This window comes from Lipophrys pholis (assembly GCF_963383615.2).
Source record: "Lipophrys pholis genome assembly, chromosome: 15".
Lineage (NCBI taxonomy): Eukaryota > Metazoa > Chordata > Actinopteri > Blenniiformes > Blenniidae > Lipophrys > Lipophrys pholis.
In genome coordinates, this window is record NC_137642.1 from 3,012,574 (window position 1) to 3,034,134 (window position 21,561).

The 21,561-nt window shown below is 43.0% G+C and overlaps 1 pseudogene across 1 annotated transcript; it reads left to right on the forward strand.

Annotated features, from left to right (window-relative positions):
- The first annotated feature begins 18,175 nt into the window (after positions 1-18,175).
- Positions 18,176-20,336, forward strand: LOC308121217 (annotated as a pseudogene). The gene is made up of 4 exons: positions 18,176-18,296; positions 18,808-18,913; positions 19,401-20,085; positions 20,223-20,336. The product of its transcript is annotated as an uncharacterized misc_RNA (transcript).
- Positions 20,337-21,561: the final 1,225 nt, after the last annotated feature.

The window sequence follows — 21,561 nt, forward strand, 5'->3', positions numbered from 1 at the left end:
CCATCAAAGTCGAAATGAATAAATCTTTCATGACATACTTGAACGTCTTTCAATATGTGATAGCTGCAAAATATGACTTTCGGTGATCTTGCGCCCTGTTCTCATTCCTAACATTTTTATAATTGGGGGTTGAATATTATTGCTCATGTTTTTGTAAAAATCTCAATAAACGGTTTTCACTTACATAGCACTCTTTCACTGCTTGAGCAGTCCTAAATCCCTTTACACTGTTACAGTAATCACATTCACACACCAATAGCAGCAGCCGCCATGTTCAAGAGCACTTTGATAGATAGGGAATTGAACCAGCAACCTTCTCATTGAGAGACAACCACTGTACCAACCAAGCCACTGCTGTCTCAGTACATATTCATACCTCACATTAACCTTGTAAACATAAAACTCTTTGGAAAATTGCAACTTTAGGGTTACTGGTTTGGGTCATGGGGCTGTTAGCTGGTTTTAAATCCACACATTGTTCACTCAGCCCATTATTCTGATGAATTCAGTGCAGTTTTGCATTGATCCCCCCTCTCAGCCACAGAAAGGGGACTTAACTTGATCACCAGCAGCGGCGGCAGCAGCAGCAGCCGTAGCATTAGCTCAGAGAGTCGTGTATGTAGAGATACAGTATGTTAACCAGACAGCAACACTGCAGCAGTCATGAATAATACACAAAGAACATCATAGACAATATAGCGCACACAACTCAGTCGCCCCTCGCACTCCACTCCACCTCCACCACCTCCTCCCTGTCCTGTTTTCCATAAATAATGCATTAAAAGGAGGAAGAGCTTGTTTACTTGTGGTTTGTGCGGTTCTTCTCAGGCAAATTATTTCCCTCTGTTTGACTGATGGGTCAACAGAAGGCGAGGAGGAGACTTCTTTTTCAATCTCTGTCCCTTTTTTTCACACTTTCATGGTTTCTTCTTTCCTTTGTATGTGTGAGTGTGTGCGCATCAATGTGTGTGTGTTGCAAGGAAATGAACTGATAGGTATATCTTCCATATTTCTCTCCACAGTTGTGGATTGGAGGAGACAGGTCCAAAAGAAGGACTGTCAAACCAACAGCAAACCACACACACACACACACACACACACACACACACACACACACACACACACACACACACACACACACACACACACACACACACACACACACACACACACACACACACACACACACACACACACACTCACACACACAGAGCCGGACTGTTGGTGTAATGATCAGCAGGCTGTTAACGTTATGTCCTCAGAAGGAAAGCAAAAAACACCTTTCGGTTTGTTTTCCTCACCAGATGCTGTACCTGCACAAACTAGCAGAAACTCCTCGCTTGTGCAAAGACTTCCTCTTTTTTCAAATAAATTGCACCGTATTTTTTCCCCCGGTGAGCAAAATGTTGACGTGAAGCAAATCACAACTTTTGCCAGGGGTGCAGTATGTGTGTACACTAACGGTGGAGACAATTAAAAGCTTGCTCTATAATGAAGGAAAGAGGATTCTAATGAAGAGCCTCAGACAGAGCAACGCTGACCTTCCCCAACCCGCACATGAAAAGAGACGCGGTCGGCAGAATGCCTACAAAGCGTTGTCCCGGCACTCTTTGAAGTGGTGTGCAGAAAACTCGCCATCTGGTGCGATCATCACATTTTCACTTTGACAATCCTGGAAACCTCAAACCGACGGGGCTCCGCTCTGCCTCGCAACACAGTTTGTGCTGCTCAGGCGTGTATCTGCTGCTTCCAATCATCTCATGCAGCAGACACCATCAGTCTCTTGGAAATGTCACATCAGTTATCATGGACTTGGAGAGAAACATTTTTTTTACAATGTCAATGAATTTAAGGGCCCGTTTATGCAGCAACAACTTCGAGTGAAAACACAATAGCTTTTGTTGTGTTTTCTGATGTCAAGTCACTGAAAACACAACTTTTTGGCAACAGCTTCTATGGTAGTGCTTTATGAAAATGCTCGAGCTCCGTTGTCGTGTAAGCACTTTCTGAAAACCCTTGAGCTCAAATCCTGGTTGGCGGCGAAAACACTGATGCCCAGTCCATAATCTCCTGGACTTGGTAGTTATATTATTGACCGGTACTGTAATAACAATCCAACATGGTCATCTGTCCACTAGAATGTCTGAGTTCTCCCATTGTTAATGTTTAGAGCATATTGTTCTCTGCTCGCATGTGTGTGTGTGTGGTTTAATTACAGAAACAACCAACAGCATCTTGTGGCCTGGCATCTCAACTACACTGTTATCAGAGCATTGTTGTGTGACCTTTCCTGAGCCAAAAACACCAAAACAATGCGTTTTCACTTGAAACATTTCCATATAAATGGGGCTTCAAACTGTTTTTCTCTGTTGAATTGTGTTAAATTTCGAACTATACGTGTGCATTTACCGTTGTTTTAAAGAAGAATCTATACATTTGTTTTCTCTTCTGTTCCACACACAAACTTTGCTCAGCATCCTTACATCACCGATGAGGAACTTTCAAAGACCTATCCAGGGGTTTATTCCAGCCAAGAAAGGTACTATCTATATACTTTTTAAAAAACTTTTCCGGGGATGATTTAGTCCTATGTGGTACTAACTGGATACTGCAAAAAGTAATGAGGCTTCTTGTCACAACATTTTTCTAAATTTTTTTTGGGGGGTATATTTAAGTGAATTTGTCGGAGCAAACAGGATTTCCTTAATCAAGGTGATAATAAAATGATTACAGAGGCAGTTGGAGGTGACACAAAGTCGGCTTGGCGTTGTCGCGGCACAGCTTACCTGGAAAGGTTTGCTCATTGCTGTACAAAGGCAAAGCAGCAACAACATGAAAAGTTAATCCCATCAAATTAAATTTTGACTTGTGAAACTTGTGGTACCTTAAATTATCCGATGAATGGCTCAAAAGTACAGAATGTAATATTTACAGTTAAATTTCAAAAGAAGCTAATAAAATAATTGCTAGGAGGTGGACACAGGACTACTGAGCGAGACACTCGAGTCCCTTTTTTTAAAAACTAATTTGTTGATATGTTTAACAGTTTATGAGTTGTGAACGGGACAATCTCGACACAAGAAGTGCCAAAAGTCCAAAAAAACAATTAATTTCATTGATGTCTGAGTTGTACTGGTGGTTTGAATAGGTGCTCGCATTTCCTTTTTTCACCTACATTTGAGCTAAGGTCTCAAATGTTGTGTTGTGTCCACTACTTTTGATAATATCAATGTTTTCTTGAACTATTTACACTTTCTTTGGTGGTTTGGCCGGATTGGTGCCTCTTGCAGCCCGGTTTTGGCACTCAGGCTTTATGTTTGACTCTCCTGCTGACGTCAAGTCCAATCAGAAAAATGTCCAATATAATAGTGATTACAGCAGAGGATGGAGTTATTGTTAGTTACTAGAAATAAAATTGTACGAATAATGAAAACATTTATTTTATTGATCTTGCAGCCTTCTGATTGGATATCACAGCTAAATTCAGCTTTGTTTCACATTTTAATGAGTACATTTTAAGAAAAGATACCAGTTTCTGCTCTGGAGACCCGTTTGTTGTAAGTTGAAAAGTGAACTGCAGCCCTATTACACTCTGTAATCAGTAGAAACATCCACGTCTGAGCTTCTTTCTGCCCGTTAATCTCTCTTTAGGTACAAGCCTTCACTTATTGCCACACCTCGGAGCGTCTAAAACTGGCTCGGCAATCCAGCAGTGTTAAATATGCACTGTGAAATCCATCTTACACTGTTGATGTAGATGCAACTGTCACGAGCACCACCCTGTCCACCCGACCTGGCACAACACACGTGTGAGCCCCTTCGTCGAGCCCTCATCCTGGCATCACACAAGTGTGATCCTCACCTCAGGTCAGAGTAGTGATGATCAACCCGTCAACTTTTCTTCCTTGACGGCATGACGGCATGCTGGGACTCACTGCAGGACAAGCAATCGAGTCATCGAAGTCGGAGGTTTCAGGAGGTTGTTCCACTGCCAGAATGATCTGACTCCTTCATCCAGATGCAATTAATTGTTCTGTAAAGTAGGAAAACGGCACTAATAACATTAAAAACTCACCGGATTTAAGAGAACAGAAAGTCTGTGATAGGTTCCAGAAGAATACTTCAAATAACAGTTAGCATTGATGGTGATTGTGATTGGCTACTCCAATACTCATCAGTTTTTCAGGGTACCAAGAGAATATATAATATAATATAATCTTTTCTCTCACAGGTCCAGTTCATAATTTCCAACTATGAGAATAATGGACTGAATTAAAGCTGAAAGCAGCCTTGATCGGGACCTTGCACTCTGGACTCTGGCCCGTCAGGGTTGGCCCAATCAAAGCCTCTGGCCCATTTAAATATTGATCAAATATAAATTTTGAAGGTTTTAACAACAAAAGGACTTTTATTTTGAAAAAAGTGTGTCTGTGGGGGTGCTTTTATTTTGAAAGCTCTAATTTACCTCATCCCTAAATATACATTTTTTAGGTATTTGGTGTAATTTTTATTAAACAAGGACTTTTATTTTGAAGGAAATTCGGGCTTTTATTTTGAATGCCGGCTCACACCTAGCCTAGCTAACATCGTAATATCAATTTCTACGATTTTTAATGTCATTTAAATAAACAAGGACTTTTTGGGGGGGGGGAAATTGGGGGCTTATATTTTGAAAGCCAGCTCACCCCTACGTCTAGGTAAACACTTAATATCAATGTTGAAGTCAACGTTGTAATTTTTGATAAACCACTACTTTTAATTTGAAGGAGTTTGGGGCTTTTATTTGGAAAGTCAGGACATGCAGGTTCAGTGGTCCCAGTGTGATTGACATGATCTCCAGAGTGGGAGAGAGGACAAATATTTTGGAAACAACTCCTCAGAATCCACAGTTTTCAAGCAAATTTTTTCATAAAATTCTCATTTCTTGAGAGGAAAATTTGTTGTCTTTCAGTCTGTGTGGGTTTTGAAGCAGTCAGATGTAAACTTTAGGCACTAGGAGGCGCAGTTTGATGCAGACGCACGATTTTGAAATCGCGGGATGAAAAAAGATGACAGAATTGTCAAAAAATCGTCAAAAAGGGAAAAATGGTTTATTTTTGCATTTTCATTTGAATTTTTGTCACGTAAATGGGGCTTAATCTAAGACTAGAGACTCAATATAGTTTGAAAGACGCAGTGGTTAGTGCTCTCGCCTCACAGCAAGAAGGTTGTGGGTTCAAATATGGCCCCGGGCCTTCTGTGTGGAGTTTGCATGTTCTCCCTGTGTGTGCGTGAGTTTCCTCCGGGTACTCCGGTTTTCTCCCACATTCCCAAACAACATGCACTGGTGGGGAACCTGAGCAAGACCCTTGACCCCCCAGCTCCCCCTCAGCGCTGCTATGCGGCTGCTACCATTGGCCAATTTGGGTTGGGATTAATACAGTGCTAAAAAAGATAATAATAAATCTAACAATATAACTTCTACTGGCTTTGAACTCTGATACAGTTGCCTTGGTCATTTCATTCAGAGACTTGAACCAGAACAATACTTGACACCAAAGTGGAGCTTAACTCAAGCAGGTAACTAAAATAATTTTTTTTAATTATTATTTGTACCCCAAAACCATTATATAAAACTGTTGATTCCTATATGTCACATCAAGGTAAGCATCTGATCAACATCCAAAGACTGAAACAAAGACTCTTTACCACAACCATTAACTATCTGAGAACACCTTGCATGCTACACATTAAACCGGTGTTTTCCACCACACATGGATGTTTCCTCCTCGTGTATTCTCTCAATAATCCGTGTGCCCACTGGGTGTCATTGAAACCTGGACGTCCGTGGCCGTCGTCCAACTCCTATTCCCACAAGAAGTTTACTTATGAAATCAAAACTTGGAACCCAGTGAGCTGATTCCATGCATACGAGCAGGTTTGAATATCCTGGCGATTCCTGCGGCACGTGCACGTTTTGCAAATCTTCACATACACACATTGCAGAGCACGTGGCACCATGTGTGTGTGTGTGTGTGTGTGTGTGTGTGTGTGTGTGTGTGTGTGTGTGTGTGTGTCACGTACGCCGGCGGTCACAGGTGAGTGTCATGTGTGATGATCATTATTGCCATACACCTGCTCCGCTCCCGCAATTAACTTTGCCGATGCAAATGAGCCTTATTGCATCACCGAGGCCTCGCCTCCTCCCCAACAGACTCCACCATGTTCATCTGCTGGATCTAATTAAGGTAATGAGGGGGAGGGGTTGGGGGGGGGGGGGTAGTGGAAGGAAGGAAGGTTGGATGGTGGAGTGGGGAAGCTAAATGAGAGGAGAGCTGCAGGAGGGAATAGAAACGAAGAAACGTAAAGATCTGCATGACGGAGCTGGATGACTGTACACAGTAGTGCAGTGGTGACAATGGCCTCTGTGTGTGTGTGTGTGTGTGTGTGTGTGTGTGTGTGTGTGTGTGTGTGTGTGTGTGTGTGTGTGTGTGTGCATAATCACATGCATTTGTGTGAATTGATGGAGTGTCGGAAGAAGGGAAGGAGTGGAGAAAGGATGGGAGGAGACAGCAGGTGTTCTGACAAGGACAACAGCAATCTCTCTCTCTCTCTCTCACACACACACACACACACACACACACACACACACACACACACACACCTATGCACAATGCTGCCCTCTTCACACGCCTCTAGAAAACACTCAGATATACACACATGCATGTATATCATATTACGCTGGTTCGGCAACGCACACACACACACACACACACACACACACACACACACACACACACACACACACACACACACACACACACACACACACACACACACGCACACACGCACACAAACCTAAATTGTGATCCATTTCTGTAAGCAAGCGATTTATCAGCTCTATCCAGAATCTCAGTAAATAACTTCCACAAAGCTGTCAGGACATAACATAAGAGTTCTATACACTGTTCATGTGAGATGTTCATATCTTATAGATGTATTTAAATCCCCTGTTAAAGTTTTCCTCTCATCTCCTCTCATTGAGCCTTGTTTCAGGTCTTTACTGTTCTATCTATGTGCTGAGGCTGTTTGGGTTTATATACTTTCTCTATATTTAGATATATCTACTGACTCTCCTCTCATTTCAGGTCTCATCTTGCTCAGTACATTATTGCTTAGTGTTGCTCTTCCTCTCTACATTGTAATCTCCATCTTATTGTTGCTGTAGAGTCTTCAGTCGTACACACTCTCGTACCATCTCCATCTGATCTGGTATAGTTTGCTTTCTGACAGACATTTTAGTAGCTGTTTTTTTAAGGATCACTGATCGACTGGAAACGAAATTGTTTTTGTTTCAAAAATTTCTTGCAATTAGATCTTAACTTTTTTAAAACAACTACTGAATATACTGTAGTTTGCATATCAGCAGGGTATGCTGTGGTTTTGTAGGTCAACCACCCACACAGGTATGAGGATGTCATTAACACAGAGGATGTCATTAACACAGCGCTCACACACCTAGAGAAGCCCAACCGCTCTGTGCGGATGCTCTTTGTGGACTTCAGCTCTGCATTTAACAGACTGGTGACAGACAACAACATGTGAGAATAAGGCACCACACCTCCTCACTCTGAACACAGGAACCCCACAAGGCTCTGTGTTGAGCCCCATCTTCTTCACACTGTTCACTCAGGACTACATCTCCATCCACACCTCCAACTGCATTAATAAATTCGCTAATGACACTCCAGTTGTGTGACTCATGTCAAACAGCTATGTCAAGGTGTACAGGCACAAGGGGGGCACATCTGACAACAACCTGGTCCTCAACACCTCCAAGACAAAGGAGGTAATCTCTGACTTCAGCAGATCAGAGAGAAGAAAACACGTCGCCCTCAAAATTCAAAGAGAAGCGGTGGAAAGTGTGGAGAGTGTGAAATTTCTTGGAGTCAGTGTTTGCAACTAACTGTCATGGACTGCCAACACCTCAAACCTGGTAAAAGAAAACTAAAAAAACCAGAGACTCTTCGTCCTCAGAAAGCTGAGAAAGACCCAACTTGCCCAGCTCAACTTCTATCAGAGCACCATTGACGGCTTCCTCATGAACTGCTTCACCGTGTGTTGGTGAGCCGCACAGCTGTGGACAGGAAAGCAATGCATACAGTGGTGAAGGCAGACCAGCGCATCATCCGGCTGGAGCTCCATCACCTCCATACTCTGTCGGCCAGCAGACTGAGGAGGAAGGCCAGAGACATTTTAAAGGACACCCCACCCCCCTGCTCAGAAACACAACGCACACAGCCGACACACTTGAAACTGTGTGTGGAACCACACAAGCTAAAGGATTGACATACACACCACACACATCTACATCATCTGCAACTTTGCACAGCAAAGTGTCACAATGTGCTCCCTAGTTATTTTTCTCTTTATATTTGTATATCTATATGGATATAAGGAGAAGTCATGGGCAATTCCATTATACATGTGTTAAAAATGTACACTTTGTTGGGAGAGTTCTGTTAAATTCTAAGAGAGGGGCACTGAAACTCTGGACTCCTTCTTGAAATGTTACATTTTCCACATCATATGGAGAATATGCCTTTTTTTTTCCAAAAAGGCGTTTCGAGGGATTCTGGAAGTCATTGTTGTGTGAACGAGCAGCCTCCAAAGCGTGTTATGTTTCGTAGAAATGTTATTAAGAGGGCTTTAGACCCCTCTACCAGTCTGACTGGTGCTTGCCCCGACAGAAAAACCTGTTCTTTCACATTGAATCCATCTTTGAGCTGTGTGTTTTCGTCCTCAGTTAAACTAAAGGTGTTTGGTGTTGAGACGTTCACTTCTCACGATCTGGTTCCTGTCATGGTGCACGAGGGTGGACACACTCTTCTCCCTCCATATACTTTACAATCGTGTTGCGATAAGATTTCAGGTAAACAAGCACGGCACAATTCTAATCTCCTTTCAGTGTATTAGCTCTCTTTCTATCTACATTTTGCTTTCACTTTCTGCAGAGAATTTATATCACGCTGAATGCAATACACTCTTTTACAGATGGTGGATTTATCCCTGGTTCTGAATGCCGCTGCCTGACCTGATGAGACCACCAGGTGGTGTTCTCATCACTCATCTCATGAACGCCAGTGATCTCCAGAAGCTGCTGAGGACACATCGCCGAGCAGCTGCTGAGTATTTACGTGAAAAAGGAGACTGGAGGCTGTTTCGAGGCCGCTGCTGTTTTGTCTCTCGGTTGTGTCGGCCTCCACTGAGTTTAATCTGACGAGCCGCCGTGGTGACTGATTGACCGGTGAATGAGCTGTTTATTGGATGCAAGGGAAACAAATTGCAATTTGACGTGTTCCCCGAGTTGTCTAATGAGAGTGGGGATGAAGTATATCACCCTCTGCTTGCGCTCTCCTCTCTCAGCATGGGCTAAACCCAAAACAAGGTTTGGACCTCCGCCAGGGTGAGCGCAATCATTCCCAGACTGTATGTGTGCATACGTGTGTGAAAATGGAGAAACGGCGTGGCGTAAAATCCTTTACATACCCTCCGAATCAGCCCTGCACTCGCAAGCCCGCTTCTTAACTATCCTGCACAATGCACACGCATGCAGCATGCTGTGCAGGCTTTTATTACCTAAAATATGTACGTCCAACAGCCAGCCGTCTCCCACATAATCAATCTGTTTTCCTCATTACATCTTCTCGTATGGCAATGAAGAAAGAATCCCTCGTCTGAATGCGATAAAGCACAAAGTGCTCCTGATTCCTTTTCCCACTATCTGCAGGTGAACGCCACAGCTTTCTAGCAATTACAAGACATCGGCTCCAAAAGCAAATGTTTTGCGTTCAGATTCATCTGCAGCCATTTAGACAAATGATAAATATGCTCCTTTTTTTTTACTTTGTTCTCCAGGTATTGAACAGCCTCACTGAGCAGACCAGCTCATCTTCTCACACCAAGGAGATTCACATTTTAACACAACTGGGAAATCAAAGTACTCTCTTGTGAATCGCAAATGTCTACGACAGGATCTCAGTAACACAAGAGGTCATTTGGTCAGTGGAAAAACAATACTAGATGCCCTCTGTTGAATCAACATGTGTTAGAACGTAAAATGAGCCATACAGGTCTTGTGACACCATAGTACTGATATTTCGAATGTAAATTCTCTTCATTTCCTCCTCCAGTTAAACAAATTTAATAACTGTTTCCTGTTTGTGTCTTTTGTTTCCAAATGCATCGGATCTTCACTCTGGTGGTGACAGGAGACATTTTGTTTTTACCTTCCAGACAGTTTTAATCATTATTTCTTAATGTTGGTGTTTATGTTACAAACTTGATCACGTCTCAGAAAAAAGCAGTCTATGAAACTTCCAGGTCCCAGGAGAATATGGACTGGGAGTCATGACACCCGCACATGTGCACAAGAACTGTTTACTACCGTCGTGGTGCGCACGCGCATTAGCAAAGTTTTAGAAAAGTGAGATGAAATCAGAACATTTTTCAAAAGCTTCACCTTGGGAAGTTTAATGTTTAACATCTTTATTCAGAAACATTGTCATGTAAACGGAGACTTATTTTGGCATTCAGCAAACAAACGGAGAGCTGATTTATTAGCAGCGCCCTCCCTTCGTGTTCACACGTGTGTGTGTGTGTGTGTCACATGACTTCCTTAATGACAATCTGTGTGTGATCTCACAATCCTCCCCTCAGCTTCTGCTGTTGATGAAGCCTGATGCTTTTTTCCCCCTTTTGTTGCCCTAATGGAGGCTTAACGTCTCCACTCCCAGATCAATACCACTTTAGGAATTATTTGCACCGTTTATTTTTCTTTCTGTCTTAAGGGAGGGGGGGTCACTTATTAGCATGCAGTCTTTATTAGCCTGTGTGTGTGTGTGTGTGTGTGTGTGTGTGTGTGTGTGTGTGTGTGTGTGTGTGTGTGTGTGTGTGTGTGTGTGTGTGTGTGTGTGTGTGTGTGTGTGTGTGTGTGTAATTAATCTGCTGGCCCTCAGATCTGATTAAGCTCAGATTCTTCCACACAGCTGAACACTCTCCACCTCCTCGTCTTCCTTCTGCCTCTTCGCTCATCAAAACAAGTCAGATACGGTGAGTTATGATTTTTAACATGTGGCAGGAGGAGGAGGAGGAGGAGGAGGAGGAGGAAGAGGAAGAGGAAGAGGAAGAGGAAGAGGAAGAGGAAGAGGAAGAGGAGGAGGAGGAGGAGGAAGAGGAAAAGGAAGAGGAGGAGGAGGAGGAGGAGGAGGAGGAGGAGGAGGTGGTATTATGGTATTTTGGTAGTACCACGATCTGGATGATACTACCTCTTTATTTAAATAATTACCATAATATACACCATCGTATTTTCAACAATATTGACGTATTTCTGATATGAACACAATACATAGTGTGGTACTTGTAGTATATTAATGTGCATTATTGTATTTCCAATAGTATTATTTTTGGAGAGTATTATGGTCATTTTGGAAGTATTATGGTATTTTTGGTAGTATTATGGTAAATTTGGTGGTATTGTGGTAGTTTTGGTAGTATTATAGGGACAGCTGTGGATTTGTGGGCAGAGTGGTCATCTCTCAAGCAGAAAGTTGCAGGTTTGATTCCCTATCTGTCCTCGTATCAGCGTGTCCTTGAGCAAGACACTGAACGCCAAACTGCACTTTATGGATGGACTGAGTGCCTTGCAGCAGTCTCCATTGGTGTGTGAACGTGTGTGTGAACGTGTGAATGTGATTAACAATGGGAAGCACTTTGGGGACTGCTCAAGCGGTGAACCACCATGGTATTTTCAACAGTATGAAGGTATTTCTGATATTACCATAGTGTATAATGTGGTATTTTGAGTACTTTAATGTGCATCCAATAGTATTATAGTTTAGCGTTGTTGTGATTTTTGGTAGTATTATGGTATTTTTGTTGATACTATGGTAATTATAGATCATGTCATGGTGTTCTTGGTTTTCTGATGGTATTTCTGTGTAGTTTTATGGTAGTTTTTTGATATGGTACATCTGGCAGAATTATCATATTTTGCATCATATTATGGTATTTGGAGGTAGTATTATGGTAATTTTGACTGTATTATGGTAATTTTTGTAGTAATGTGTTATTTTTGGATGTATTACTGTAATTTGGTAGTATTAAAATGTATCATTATATTTTAACAGCACTTTGATAATTCAGAATTTAATTACATATTACTTCATTAATCATATTAAAATATAATTTCATAAGTACTCTGCTATTCATTCAGTCTTGAATCTAGCCATGTCCGCGGCGGCGCAGAGGTGGGTGGGGGTGACGACGGCCCCCCAGACGACCACGACAAGGCGGGCGACGGTGGCCCACACGACGACAAGGTGGGCGACGGCGGCCCACACGATGACAAGGTGGGCGACGGCGGCCCACACGATGACAAGGCGGGCGACGGCGGCTGAGATGACGAGGACGACAAGGCGGGCGGCGGCAGCCCACACGATAACGAGGCGAGCGACGGCGGCTGAGACAACGAGGACGACAAGGCGGGCGGCGGCAGCCCACACGATAACGAGGCGAGCGACGGCAGCTGAGACAACGAGGACGACAAGGCGGGCGGCAGCGGCCCACACGATGACGATGCGGGTGACAGCGGCTGAGACAACGAGGACGACAAGGCAGGCAGCGGCGACGACGGCCCACACGAGGCGGGCGGTGATGGCGGCACACACAAGGTGGGTGGCGACGGCGGCCCACACAAGGCGAGCGACAGCGGCAACGGACCAGACAAGGCGGGCGACAGCCCACACAAGGCGGGCGACAATGGCGACGGCCCAGACCGGGCGGGCGAAGACTGCAGCCGAGAGGTGGAGAGGAGGAGCGGTTTCGAGGCCCACGGCTTGCTCCATCTCCTCCCCTGGGGGGCCCTGTGGCGGTGGAGCCACCTCTGTAACTGGCCTATGGAGCAGGGCTGCCTCCCAACGTCCCACCCCGCCCCCTGGGGTGTTGGTTAGGCCTTGGGCCTAAACTTGGCGATGGGGGTATGTGGCAGAGAGGTGATTAAGCCCCTGCCCATAAAAGGAGGAGCCGCCAGACACAGAGACTGCAAACGAGCCTGAAAGAGGCTGAGGATCTGTGGTTTTCTGGTAACAGTATTATTGTATTTTTTACAGTACCATAACGTAAAAAACATGAGTTTAAGCCATAATTTCACTGAATGAATCCATCAATATTGGTATTTTCTACAGTACTCTAGTACTTATGTGAATATTCTGGTCTTTGTCACAGCACCATGAACCTAAATGGTAAAAATGACCATCAGAGAAATAGGAGGAAGATTGTCATTCTTGCAGTGGGGAAAAAGAGAGAAAGTCCATAAATATACTTCCTTTATTTCCTGGATGTTAGCCTTTAGGTGATGTGAGGAGTCAATCAGTTGCATTGTTCAGATCTAATTAAAAGCTGCTTCATGTTAGTGTGTGTGCACAGACTCCTCCCCTCCTTCCCCCTGCAACCATTGTAGCCGAAATAATCCTGCAAATCCTGCAGGAGAAAGTCGAGTCAGGAGGCTTGAAACCAGAAGAGGTGATCACAACTTCTCACCACTAGTCTCTGCTGTTGCATCAGGAATCTTCTGCTTGATTCTGCCTTTTTTCAAACTCAAAACTCTCTCACTCATCCAACATCACAACTACAAAAGAAGAGACATTCTTTTTTTCTATAGAAAACAAAGACTTTATTTATATAGACATTTATTAAGCAGTTTTAACATTTAAAATCACTTTTTTCTGGTCTGAGAACATCACACTTAAGCCAAACTCTGCAGGACACGCCCACTTTGACCAGCACAGGAACAAGTTTTCCTGTAGATTGTAAACAATAAATCTGATTTAAATCTGATTTGAACCCAGTGAAAGCAGGATGATGTTCAGCACACACACACACACACACACACACACACACACACACACACACACACACACACACACACACACACACACACACACACACACACACACACACACACACACACACACACACACACACACACACACACACACAAGTTGTGTACAAGTTTACCTTATATCCTGGAAACTGGCTGAATTGAGTGAACAATGACAACACAGTGAGGAATTTGGGTTTGACACAAAGACCCAGACTAAGTCGTCTGCATAAAGCAAATCTTTGTGGTCAACACCAGTTCTCATGGCCTCACAATATCTGTGCAGCTGTGAAGTATTATTCCTTGAGGTTCGAGGACAATGTCAAAAAGGAGTGGCCTTATGGGACATCCCTGTCGAGCTCCTCTTTGAAGGCTGAAAGGGTGTGACACCTGGGAGTTTGTGAGAATTGAAGCAGGGAATCATAAATATAGCCGGCCCACCCAGTTTATGAAGTTTGATCCAAAGCCAAATCTTTGAAGAGACAACACCGTTCCACACGGTCAAAAACTTTTGTTCTTGCCAATCTTACTCATGATCTTCTCAGGGCTTTAGACAAAGGACTTAGGGTCTGATCTTGTCCTGTTAGATATTAGTGCTGCATTTGATACTGTTGATCAGAGCATCCTACTACAGAGACTGGAACATTTCATCAGGGTTAAAGGTACTGCACTTAATTGGTTTCAATCATATTTATCAGACAGGTTTCACTTCACTCATGTTAATGACTCTTTAGTTCAGACTAAAGTCAAACATGGAGTTCCACAGGGTTCTGTGTTAGGTCACATTATACAAGCTTCCTGTAGGGAGTATTATCAGGAAGCACTCCATCAAATTCCATTGCTATGCAGATGACACACAAATCTATTTATCTATGAACAGGATTCACATGGGGTCTTAAAAACTCTTAAAAGTATTGAATTTACAGAACTGCATTTAATACCTAAAAAAAAGTATTGAAAAGGTATTCAATTCGATATTTGTAAGTCTTAAATTTTCTAGAGCTGCTGCAAATAGACACAATTGACGATAAAAATTTGCAGACTGCACTGTGTGCTGTAATTGTTGCAGGTTCAACCTGCTCCTCTTCCTCTCCTTTTCCTCCTCCTTCACTGTTCTAATATGAAACTGCTGGCGGCAGGTGTGGTGTGTCCACTAGAGCGTGGCGGCAGTGAGTGGCTATCTAAGCACTACCGCGTGCTGCCGCACGCTCCAGCTCGCTGATGAGTGTAGCGCTCATTCTTTAATCATGTAGCATGTAAAATCATTACTGTGTGTAGTGTGTACCCAAAAACCCTTAGCATGTAGCATGTAGCATGTAGCATGTAGCATGGCTCGGAGTTACGTGCTGCACCTGGTTGGACAAATGTCTCTCGGGGGCCCGCTCTACTTTGCTTCTGATTGGCTGGTACTTACTGCATTCTGTAATCTGATTACTTAATGTCTATGTTTACGGTGCAGCATGACGCTGATGAACCAATCAGATGGCAGGGTCGGGGGGTCATTACAAAGTGTTGCCAACCGATAAATTATACGGCGACTAATTGACAATGAGCAAATATTATTGATGGATTTTCACTAAATAGAATAGCCATACATGCCATTGTTTAAATAAAAAAAATGTGTTTCTGGGCTGCTTTTAAAGAAAACCCAAATTGAGTGTGTACGCACTTCTCCAGGATCAATACACCACTGAGCATAACTATATGATTATCAATGAAATGGCATGATAGTCTGTACTTTTTATTAAGTCCTCAGAAGAACAATGAGTGTCCATGAATGATAAAGAGGCTACTTAGACTGTTTATCGGTGATGTTTTAAGAAAAGGGGTTATTTTATAATCCCATATAATATATATTGCTTTTATTGATATACAGTAACAATATTTGTAAACATAGTTGCTGTTTTCTTTTTCTTTTTTTTGCTTCATGTTATTTATTTGGTCATATTTATTTTATTGTTTACTTTTGTCATGGTACAGGTGGGCTTCTATGGGTTGGCCCCTGAGTTGTATTCAAAATAAATTGAAATAAAATAAATAGCAACCATTTAATTTTTTTTTAATTAGTTGAAAGATTAATCATTACAAATTAGCCATGAGGGGCCACACTAATGTTTTGCTGTATATTGTGTTTAGATGTGTCTGGGAAATGTCCTAACTTCATAGAAAATAACATAAGTGGACGCGGTTCCAATTAGGAACCAATTTTTGTGTAGCGTGAAATATAGTTTGAAATGGGCATTACATTTGGTTCTAGGTAATCTTAAAAAGGTTTTTAAAAGGTCTTAGATTTATCTTGTAGAAACCTGTAGGAACCCTGATGAAACCAGACAATTCTAATCAACTTGTTAAACTAGAAGCTTGTCTTAAAGACATACAGACTTTGGTGAGCCGTGATTTTCTGCTTCTGAAAAAAAATGAAATTCTTAGATTTGCCCCAAAACAACCGAGAGAGAAATTAACTAAACATCCAGTAACACTGGATGGTGTTATTTTGACCTCCAGTGTGAGGAACCTGGGAGTTATTTCTGACCAGGACTTATCCTTCAACTTGAACATTAAAGTCTGCAGGACTGCATTTTTTCACCTGCAATGTCTCTAAAGTGATGATAAGGACAGAGGATTTTGTCCTGCAGCCAATCAGAAGAGAGGAGCTTTTCTGTTTTGATGCAGAAACAGAGGAAAGAAGTGACGGGACGTGAAATTTTTCCAGCTTCGCCTCTCTGTTGTTATAGATTCAATGAATTATGATGAGTTCGATCCGGAGCAGCGGGAACTCTTCTTCCAAGTAGCAGAAACTTTGCTTCTCAGCCGCGATACAGACAAACTCTGATTGGCTTTGAGACAGCAGTCCCTCTCCTTGGATTGGCTGTGGAGCAGAAGTTCCTCTCCTCTGATTGGCTATGAAATCCGTCAATCTCAGATAAGCACCGCCTTTTTCTCCATTGACCAAAGGCACAGGTCTTTTTCACCAGATATCTCAGTGGAGGGGAGCCGCGATGTGTGATTTGTAGATTAAGAAAACAATCTGTGACTTGTGTGGAAGAACTTCACATCGATCCATACATCGATCCATCCATCGGTCCATCCATCCATCCATCCATCCATTCATCCATTCATCCATTCATCCATCCATCCATCCATCCATCCATCCATCCATCCATCCATCCATCCATCCATCCATCCATCCATCCATTTTCTCCCACTTATCCGTTTCCGGGTCGCGGGGGTGGCAGTCTGAGCACTGTCACCCAGATCACATTGGCATGATTAAGAACCTTTCCTATGGGTGGTATCTGCTGTGAGATTAGGAAAGCATATAATGTTTTAGATCTTTTCCATTGAAGCACTGCCTTCTGGAAATTCTGAGGTATGGAGTCTTGAATAAAAATGTAATTTATTTTTGGAAGGTCTGTATTGATTTCAGCATTCTCTGTTTGAATTTTTGTGGATTGTTTTGTTTGGCTCTGATTTCTTTCAATTGGCTTGTGCATAGTTTCTCTGATTGATATTTCGGGAAGTTAAGTTGACTCTTGTGTTTTTAAAGATGTTGTTCAACCAGGTATTTTGAGAAAAGGTTGTGTTCATTTGGGCGTTCCAGTCATTTTTTTATTGTTCTGGGCTGTCAGTCTGTATAAGTTGTTGATCTAATCCTTTGATTTGATTCCTTGGTTCCAATCTTTTTTGTTGGCTCTCTTATTCATGTTTGCAGTGGAGGATTTGAGAGCCTTGAAGAGTGATTATGGAAGGTGACCAACTTACCTCAACCTGAAAACACTAAACTCAGCTGGGGCACCAAAAGCCAATAAAGCAGCTTAAAAATTCAACAGCTAACCCATCAGGTCCTGGGGAATTTCCCAATTGTATTGACAGAATAGCAGGTATTAATTTATAAAATGGACTCATCTTTTCTCAAGACTGAAGGCCTAACGAGTCGGTTCACATAGTTGCTTGATCCCACCCATTCAGATCAGCCTTCGGGGTAGCAGACATGTTGACATACAAAGTCGAGCTCAGACAACAAGCTAATTTCACGTCTACAAAAGCAAAGCTCACAGGAAAGAGAAGGTGGATGTTTTCTCAGGACTCATAAGCCGCCGGCTGGCGGCTACACAGTTTGTCTCAGTTGACGAGAGGGTCGTCTCCCTGTGGCTTAAGGGGACGGGGAGGAAAACTCTGAGTATTGTTTGTGCTTTTGGACCAAACAGCAGCTCAGAATACTCAGCCTACTTGGAGCAAGTGGGTGAGGTCCTGGAAATGGCACTGCCAACAGACTCTATAGTCTTACCGGTCAACTTCAATGCTGATGTCGGCATTGACTGGGTAACCTGGAATGGAGTGATTTGGAGGAACGGCCTGCCCAGCCTGAATTCTTGTGGTGGGTTGTTATTGGACCTCTGTGCTCATCATGGTTTGTCGCTAAAAAACACCATGTTCGAACACAAGGATGCTCATAAGGGTACTAGGGCTCTAGATCAACTTTGTTATTGTTTCGTCTAACCTGAGACTGTATGTTCTAGAAACTTTCAATTCAATTAAACTTTTTTATATAGCACCACATACAACACAGTCATTTGTAGGTGCTTTTAACAGAGAGAAACCCAACAAATTCACATGAGAAAGCATAATGAAAAACTCCCTCGATCAGGAAGAAGCCTTTGCAGAACCAGGCTCAGAGGAGGCCGCTTTCTGCTGTTCCGGTTGGGGTGAGAGGCTTGAGGACGGAAAAGGATAAGACAGACAGAAACATGGGTGAAGAGAAGTGCAGAGCTGTTAACTGATCACCATCCGGTGGTGAGTTCAATCAGGCCCTAGTGCAAAGTGAGACTGACGATCTTTCCCTTCTCTCCCTTCTCTCCCTTCTCTCCCTTCTCTCCCTTCTCTCCCAGATCTCACAGCTGAGGGATCGCTGACATCTCTGAGCTGCAGGGTGCCGCCGCTCAGCAGCAGAACCAGTGCAGACCAGCGCTCTCAGGACGAGGAAACCAGGGCAGGGTTTTGCTTCAGCTGGGACGTTTACAGCCTGCTGAGCAGGAAGAGAAACACTTCAAACATTTGCTATTGTTGAGAGAAGAAAATGGCTCAGCGAGGAGATCTGCTAGACTCAAAAAAGTTCTCCTGTGCCATCTGTCTGGATATCCTGAAGGATCCAGTGACGGTTTCCCATGGACACAACTACTGCTGTAACTGCCTTAAAAGTCACTGGGATGGAGAGAACAACAAGGGAATCTATAGCTGCCCTCAGTGCAGGGTGGAGTTCATGCAGAGGCCTGACCTGAAAAAAACCCCATCATGTTAGCAGAGTTTGTCGAGGATCTGAAGAAGACTGGAGCCCAAGCTGCTGCAGCTGATCTCTGCTATGCTGGACCTGAAGATGTGGCCTGATATGTTTGCACTGCGAGGAAGCTGAAAGCCATCAAGTCCTGTCTGGTCTGTTTGGCCTCTTCCTGTGAACAACACCTCCAACCTCACTGCAAAGCAGCTCTATTAAAGAAACAAGCTGGTGGAGCCCTCCAAGAAGCCCCAGGAGAAGACCTGCTGTCTCTGCTGATGAAGCAGTGGAGCACAGCGAGCAGAGCTTCACCCAGATGATCCCTCTCATTCAGAAAAGAAGCCATGAGGTGAAGCAGCAGCTCAGATCCCAGTAGTAAACTGCAGTGTGTGGATTCAAAGAGCTTCAGGAGAAGATGGAGCAGGAAATCGCCCAGATGAAGAGGAAAGACGTCCAACTGGAGCGGCTGGACCACACAGAGGATCACAACCAGTTTCTACACATATCTGTCTCAGTGTCAGCTCTCAGTGAGTCCACACACTCCTCCAGCATCCAGACTGCTCCTCTCAGACAATCTGAGGATGTGACAGCAGCTGTGTCAGAGAACAACGAGAATCTACAGGACATCCTGAGAGAGACAGAGACAAACATCTCACTGAGAGCCATGGAAGAGGAGCTTTTACTACCACAACCACAGCCCGAGACCAGAGCCTACTTCTTACAATAGTCACAGCAGATCACATTGGATGCAAACACTGCACACAGACGGCTGGTATTATCTGACAGCAACAGAAAAGTAACTGCTGCAGGGAAAAGACAGCCCTTTTGTGATCATCCAGACAGATTCACTGGATGGTCACAGGTTCTGAGCAGAGAGAGTTTGACTGGACATTGTTAACGGGGGGTGGAGTGGAGAGGGATAAGAGTTTATGTAGCAGTCAAGTACAAGAACATCAGCAGAGCAGGAAGCTTTAATAAATGTGCATTTGGATGTAATAACAAATCTTGGGCTTTATATTGTTACTCTTACAGTTTTCTATTTCTGTTCAACAACACAGAAACTCCCGTCTCAGGTCCTCAGACCTCCAGAGTGGGAGTGTACCTGGATCACAGAGCAGGTATTCTGTCTTTCTCCAGCGTCTCTGAAACTATGACTCTCCTCCACAGAGTCCAGACCAACGTAACTCAGCCACTCCACACTGGAGTTGAACTTTATGGTGATGCCGGAGACTCTGCAGAGTTCTTCAAACCTCAGTAGAGAACTTCCATCATATCGACTTGTGTAGTTTTCTCAAGGAGCCTCCAAATTTACTGAGCTGAGACGTTGATGAGATTTCTGACCACCCAACAGATGGTCGGCCGTCTTCTCAGAGACTTTCTACCTGGAGAAAAAGATGTGAGATATGAGTGTCAAAAGATAGAAATAAGAGTTAATGGAGGAAAAACATGGGGATTGCAGCCTTCAGTCACCTCACTGATTCCTCAACTGATGCTTTCCTGATAGTTGGACTAATTTTTAAAGCTGCTTCCACCTTCTCACACTTCATGTACCACAGGAAGCTGGAGCTTTTCCAGCTTTGGGGGATTTTAACTCAAAATGGGAATTTTTCACGTTTGTATTTTTTTATTTATTTTTTTTTTATTTTTTGATGTGACCCTTTAGTAAAGAATTGAGAATTTTCTTTGTTAACAGTGAACTGATTGTTCAGGTTTGTCAGGATTTCTGGATCTTCATCTTTCACCAAGGTGCAGTAAGTTTTAATCTTTTAGCTGGAAATTACTTGATGTAGATAAATAGATTATAATTTTAAACCTTAAAGGCCAATTGCTCTCAAATACCCTCAGTCTGGACTCAGTCTTTGGTACAAATGTCAACAACTGTTGGTCCGCGGGCCTCTGATTCACCTCTTTTTCCTTTGTTGTGGCCGGTGAGACCATTTCTAAAAATTGTCAATGTCAATCGATTACACCTTACATTTGAGACATTACATGTGTTTTAAATTGGGAATTATTGCTGTTTTAAGTCAAAACTCTTGAATAAAATCCATTCAGTTTGTTCTTCATTTTAAATTATTTATATAATAATTTATATCATTATATAAATAATCTGTTTGGGACTTTGGGACTCTGGCAGAGAGGAGCAAATAATCCAAATCTGTGAATATTTTGACTTTTTTATTTCTTCAAAGTAATGGAAACGAGTTAAGCTGGTTCTGTTTTTCCTCGTAGAATATCCAGATTCCAACCACATGATTTTATTCTGAGATTTGGGTGAAAGAGTTCTATTAGCCCACAATGTTTGTCACGTTCCAACATGTGCAGAACCACACGATTGTAGCTAATCCAGGCACAAATATTTAAAGAATTATCA